This window comes from Solanum stenotomum, chromosome 6 (assembly GCF_019186545.1).
Source record: "Solanum stenotomum isolate F172 chromosome 6, ASM1918654v1, whole genome shotgun sequence".
NCBI lineage: Eukaryota > Viridiplantae > Streptophyta > Magnoliopsida > Solanales > Solanaceae > Solanum > Solanum stenotomum.
The window spans coordinates 17,380,006-17,386,995 of record NC_064287.1 but is presented as its reverse complement, the minus strand read 5'-3'; the positions used below and the strand labels follow the sequence as shown (position 1 = coordinate 17,386,995).

General features: G+C 38.7%; 1 non-coding gene across 1 annotated transcript; it reads right to left on the bottom strand.

Annotated features, from left to right (window-relative positions):
* Positions 1–6,465: 6,465 nt before the first annotated feature.
* Positions 6,466–6,572, bottom strand: LOC125869489 (small nucleolar RNA R71). Its single transcript, XR_007446852.1, has one exon. It is a non-coding gene; the product is annotated as a small nucleolar RNA R71 (small nucleolar RNA).
* Positions 6,573–6,990: the final 418 nt, after the last annotated feature.

The following is a 6,990-nucleotide window of genomic DNA, read 5'->3' as shown; positions in this document are numbered from 1 at the left end:
AAATAGATGGTATCGGGCTCGCCAACTTGTTCGGTGAGACACTGACTCATTCCTGGGCACCTCGAGTTTTACAGACTCTCACCTGTGATTTTTTAAAGTCCAATGGCGGTCCAAGTCGGGCTCGTCGACCTTTTCGGTGAGTCGGCAACTAGACTGTTGGCTCGCCAACTTGCACTTTTCAAACACATTCCAAACTTTGACCTGCACAATTAACACCCGTTATTCCAAAATAAAAACAAAGCATTAAAAACTTGGGTTGCCTCCTAAGAATCGCCTTAATTAACGTCGTGGCAAGACGCAAGTACTCACTCAAACTTCATTCTTGGGGTTTGCCATAGTATCACTAGCCAACCCCCTTTGTTTTCCTAGGTTAAGATACGAAGAAATCTGACCCATTTGGATCTTCAACTTCTTGATAAAGACGGAATAAGAGGTCACTATTTGGTTAAGGGTCAATACGTCTTTCTTCATTTCCTTCAAAACTTTATCGGACCCTTCAACCTTGTTGAGAATACGTGAGAGCATATCCTCAGTCCGGTCACCCTCATAATCTTTAAGCTTTTGATGCTCATGGGAGGAACATACCTATCATTCTCCGTTTCTCTTTCCTTCCAGTTGGCATTACGATAAGGCCACTCTCTATCATGGTCTCTCTAGCCCTCATCTCTATTCCAACCATGGTTTCCACCTAGTCTAGGGTAGTTAGAACGATAACCTCCTTTTTGGTTGGCTAGGAAGTTTACTTCCTCGTTATACATCACTTCAAGCTTGGCGTTTTCGGGGTTTACACAACCAACACCAATACACGCTTCTCCTATTAGAGAAAATGGGAACAACCTCAACCGGATCGACTCATGCGATATGTTCTTCAAGGAGAGCAGTCCGCAAACATCAACAAAGTAAGTTATATGCTCATGGGGATCCTCAAGAACCAACCCACCAAACAAACCTTTTAATTGTAAGAGCGGCAACATAATGCTTGTAATGTGGAACACAACATTCCCTTAGCTGGAGGCAAAGGAATGGAACCAACTCCATCCACTAGATTTGGATCATTGAAATTCGGTTCAGTTAAATCATTGAGGTTCCCGATGTCATCTTGGTGGCCCACTGTGTTACCATTTCTTTTGTTGACACTCATTTCCTTTGTTTTAACAAGCAACACAAAAACCAAAACTTAAAATAAGTAGATTCAACTATGACTAACAAGAATACAATTCAACTTCACCAAAGAATTTAATACAACACCACTACCCAGCAATGGTACCATTTTGATATAATGTTTCAAGCACACCTCAACCAATTCAAGGTGTTCAACGATCGTAAATCAGTATAAAACACAATTAAAAGAGTTAGGGTTGAATTCCACAGGGAGCAGTATGTGTTTCAGATTCAATTGGGAAGTATAAATGTGGTCAAATCAGTCATTGGAATACAAATTATCGAATAACAACATCATTCAAGTTAAGGGGTGACACGAATGTCAAATGGGAGTTTTGGTTTTGATTAACAACTACAAACAATATGAAATAATAATAATGAGACAGGTTCTTGGGATGTGATCAATTATAGGCTAATATAGACATATGGGTAATTGCAACTATTAGTAAATAGGTAGATATGAGTGAGTAGGCTAGACTATAAGGGAGGTAATTTTCTCTGGAACAATTACCCCAAATGAAGTGATTTCTCTGGAACATCAACAAGCATGAAAAATTAGAGAATTCCACACCTTAATCCATTCACTTTTTGGAGCTGAATGTGTGGGATTGGGTGTAGCATTGACTCTCTCGAGTTGAACCCAGATCAACCCAACACCCACAAATCATTAATCAATAACCTTAGTTCTAAAACCTTTCTGTCTCGAGCAAGCAAAGAACATAAACATAGAACTGCATTTGCAATTACAATTCTTAAGTTAAACCACAATTTATGATTGAACTCTCTTTTAAATAGCATAGAAACTAGTAATTCGCAATACCAATAAGCTAAATCAAATCATTATCACATAATCACACCCCAAGAATTGGGGTTTTAGCTAGACATCATAAAAAGGTAAAATCGTTACCAAATTAATTATCCATCAACTGGTTAAGAGTGATATCATCTTTACAATGCTCCAATTTGATGAAATTCAAAGACCCACTTCCAATATCTCAAAAGTGAATTTCTTCAATCCCTCAAAGCTAAGGAAAATCAGAGAAAGTTGTCACCATACTTTCAATACTTAATAATAAAATCATTCTAAAGATTATTTGTTACTAAACTATATGGTATGAAACGTATTTAAAGTTGCCAAAAATCTTATACAAAGCCCATTCAGTGAAGTAAGTCGAGCTCATCGAACCACTCAGTGTGCTACCTTTTGATCTCTTCCATCGCCCTCTTGCATTGGTATTTAGCATCCTCACGGTCTGTAAGTTTGGGTGATCTATCTTAGATTCACGAAATTCATTTGGCGATCCGTTGATTGGTTTTTTTCATCACTAACTTTGTTCTTTCCTTTAAGGCTTGGCACCCTGGAACTTTAGGTGGTGTGATGAGCCACTCGGTGACACGCCAAGTGCTCTTGAAGATCCTCAGGCTCGCCCATCTTTATTTCTTCTACATGTATAGTTCCTTTTTGCCTGTTAGAGTCCTTGCTTTGTTCCTCAATCCATATTCCTAAAAATCAAGTATTTAACATCAGTTATTGACACAAAATAAGCATTTGAGGACACTAAATCTCTATAACTGAAGCCCTAAATGAGTTCAAATCTCGGAGTCATCACTTCACTAGGATGAATCCTCCGTAGTTTTATTGTTCTACTGTTGAGGAAGATCCTCAAGAGTTCATTGCTAAAGTGTATAAGGTGTTGCTGATCATGGGAGTGACGTCGGTGGAAAAGGAAGAATTTGCTGCTTATCAACATAAGCGTGTTGCTCAAGTTTGGTTCAACTAATGGAAGGAAGAGAGGACGGTTGATGCAGTTCCTCTTGATTGGGAAAGTTTAAGGTTGCTTTCCTTCATAGGTTTTTTCCCCTTGAGATGAGGGAGGAAAAGGTACTTAAGTTCATAGACCTTTTTTAAGGAAGCATGAGTGTGAAGGAATATTCTTTGAAGTTCACAAAATTTTTGAGGTATGGTCCTACTATGGTTACCAATCCTAGGGCAAGGGTGAATAAGTTTGTGTAGTGAGTGTCTGAGATGGTAGTCAAGATATGTCGTACTGCCATGCTCATCAATAGTATGGAAATTTCTCGTCTAATGGTGCATGCTCAACAAAAATAAAAGAGAAACTTAAGTTAAGATATATGGAGTCAAAGAAGGCAAGGACCAGTAATGGTAACTTTTCACATTCAAGGTCTGATGGACATGGTCATTCTACGTTTCAACAAAGGTTTTCTGTTCAAGGATCCTCTAATGCTCCTCCTAGGTTCAACAAATATAGGGTGTCTAATCCTAAGCTTTAAGGAGGAAATGGTAGTGGATCTTTATTATGTACCATTGCTAAATGAGGAAGAAAGCATAAGGGTAGATGTCTAGTCGATTGTAATGCATGTTTTGATTGTGGAAAAATGCATCACAATATAAGGGGTTGTCCCTCAATTTCTATGACTGAAGAAGATACTTGTGTGAGGGCTCAACCTAATCTTTCATTTAGTTCTAGTGGGAGTTAGAAGCAAAATATGTTTTATGCAATCCAAACTCATTATGAGCAAGACAGTTCTCCCGATATGGTTTCTGGTAGTTTGAAAGTCTTTCATCTTGATGTTTATTCTTTGCTTGATCTCGCTGCTACCTTGTATTTTATGAATGTCGCTATGAGGTTTGATATTATTCCGGATGTGTTGATTGACCTTTTTTTAATCTCAACTCCTATCGGTTAATCTATTGTGGCTAAGAGAATCTATAGAAATTGTCCTATCTCCTTATTCCATAAATTCACTCGTGTTGATCTTGTAGAACTTTATATTGCATTCCTTTTGTACTTCTATTTATTGTAGAACCCGAGTGGTCAAGTTTCAGTTTCTTATTGGGCCTATCCTAGAGTGGAAATGGAGAAATTTCATGCCTAAGAGTCAGTTTGTTTCTTGTCTTAAAGCTAGAATGATTTCTAATGGTTGCTTGTACCATCTAGTTAGGGTGGGGGATATGGATTCTAAAACCCCTACTCTTGAGTCGGTCTCCACTGTTAATAAGTTTCCGAAAGTGTTTCCTGATTATATACCTAGTGTTGCTTTAGAAAGGAAAATAGATTTTGATATTGACCTTCTCTCAAGGACCAACAACTCTTTGCAAAGTTTAGTAAATGTGAGTTTTGGTTAAGGTCTGTGGCATTTCTTGGTCACCTTTTTTTTTTGGAAGGGTATTGAGGTAGATCCTAAGAAGACGAATGTGGTTAAGAGTTGGCCTAGATGATGAGTCTGAGACAGACTCATAAAGGGATTTATTTACAATGATTTAGTGTCCTCAAATTCATAGTTTGTGCTAATAATTGATGTAAAACCGGTGATTTCAGGTATGTGGATTGAGGAACAAAGCAAGGACACTAATTGGTAAATAGGAAAGAAGTAAGCTGAAAGAATGAGGAAATGGAAGCATGGTGATCGTCGAGATCACTTGGCGTGTCACCTAAGTTTCTCCTCTATCGCCTAAAGTTACAGAACTTTGAGACTAGATTGGGGGTAGCTGCGGCGAGCAGCAGTACCATTCTGTGTGTCACCAAGCACATTGGTCAAGTATGACCTTATCGCCAAAAATCTTGATGGCAATCCAGACAAGTGCTGATGGGCGAGTTAAAAGGAAAAAAGGCGAATCACGGAATAAAACGACAATCTTGATCTTGGTAGCCTAAATTTACAGTGGCTAGGCTAAGAAGAAAAAAAAGAATTACGGCGAGACGAAGGACGATCGGGGAGTTGCCGAACGGTCGGTGAAACCAGACTTTCCTCACCGATTAGTACCAAAAATCCTCACATCAGACCTGTATAAATTGATTTTTGCAAGAGAGAGAAAGCATTAAGAAATGGGAGGAACAAATGATTTAGCACAAAAACACCACCATTGTAGATTTCAAGTGATTTTTAGCAAGGTTTTTCAATTTGAGTTTTGTAATAGAGAAGATTTTAGTGAATTTTAAGTTTTGAATTTTAGTTACCGTGGTATGGAAAATGCGGAAGGCATTGAATTTCATCTTTTTACCATGGTTGGCTAAAACCCTAATCTTGGGGGTTTGACGATGTGACTAATCGTTGCATTTGACTAAGTGGGTGTCATCAATTAGCGAATTGTGGTGTTAATTTGAAGTGGGTCTGAATTATTATCGCGGTTTAAAATCATTACTGCATGCTTAGTGCAATATAATTAAGAGTTTTGTGCTTGCTTGAGAGAGAAGGGTAGAACCAAAGTGATAATTTGGCATCCTTAGTGGTGGGTCATTGCGGTTTCATCTTGAGAAAGTGAAATTCAAGATTCAACCTTTGTGTCTAGCTTGAGAGAGTAGACTTGATGAGAAAGTGGGTTGGGTGTCTTATGGCTAGTGTTGAAGTTTGAGAGAATTCATCATAAATAAGGTAATTGGTCAAGGGAAAATTTCTTTACTTATAGCATATTCTACCCAGAACAAATTGACGTTGTTGGTAATAATGTTCACCCATTAAGTTGGATGCAATAGTTGGGTACTCAACCCCCCAAGTGTATCCTCGTCATTTGATTATTTCGGTTTGAGTGTTGATGTTGGTTAGAACTACATCCTGGAATTTGAATCCTAAACTCTTGTGTGTGGTGATTGTTGAGCTAAAAAGGTCACTGTTATACTTTCATATTTGAATTCAAAAGAAAGCTACTCTTTGTGGGATCGACCCCAACACATGTAGTTGGGTTTATACTGATTTATGACCGTTGGCGCTTAGAATTGGATGAAGTGTCTTTTAACGTTAACAAAAATGGCGCCGCTACCGGGGAGTACAGTTGTTTAGAGTTTTTTTATGAAGGTTTGGCTTGTGCATTTGTCAGCTGCAGTTGAATCAATTTAGACTGCATTGTGTTAGTATTGGTTGGACTAAATAGAAGTTAAAATGAGTGAGGAAGAACTAAATGGCAGCTTAGCAGGCCCCCGAAATGGTATCGAGGATGTTAACAGTGTGTACAATCCCACCCAATCGGGTGAAATGGGTGCAATTTGCCTACCATCAGTTGATCAGAATGCAACTTTTGAAGTCACTAGCACAACTCTTCATTTCCTCTATGGAGGGCTTGATCACGAAGATTCACATGAGCATGTAAGGAATTTTATAGAGGTGTGTAGCCCATTTTCTTTCAAGAATGTGTCACAAGAGTCAATCCGGATCAAGTTATTTCCACTATCTTTGACGGGGGAAGCTAGCTGGTGGTTGGCGGAGTTATCAAGAAATTCCATCACATCATAGGATGAACTGATTATGGCATTCAATGCAAGATTTTTTCCCCCATCGAGGATTGTAAAACTCAGAGATAACATTCGAGGTTTTAAGCGATTAGAAGGTGAACCCATACATGAAACATGGGTGACGTTCAAGAAACTCTTACTTCAATACCCAATTCACGGGCTACCAAACGATTTTCTACTTCATTATTTTTACCGGAGTCTTGATTCCGTTAATAAAGGAGTGGCTGACCAATTACAATCCTTTGAGGTGGCTTCATTTCTTCTTGATGACATGACCAAAATAAATCAATCTTGGTACACTGAAGCGTATCAAGTCTCTTCTTTTTGTTTTAGAATGACACAAGAGCAACTTGATAAGGAATGAAAAAGGGATGAGAACATCAAGAAGATGTTGACCCAAATGGAGCTACTACAAGGGCATATGTTGGAGAATGTGGGAAAGCCCGAGGGAGGAAGTGGAGTGTTTAGAGTTAAAGAGGGTTCTTCCTCAAGTTATTCAAAGTCGGGGGAGAATCAAGGTTGGAATTCTGAGAGATATGAGGAGGCTTTCCACCCACGCTATTTACAACGTGGTGGGAAA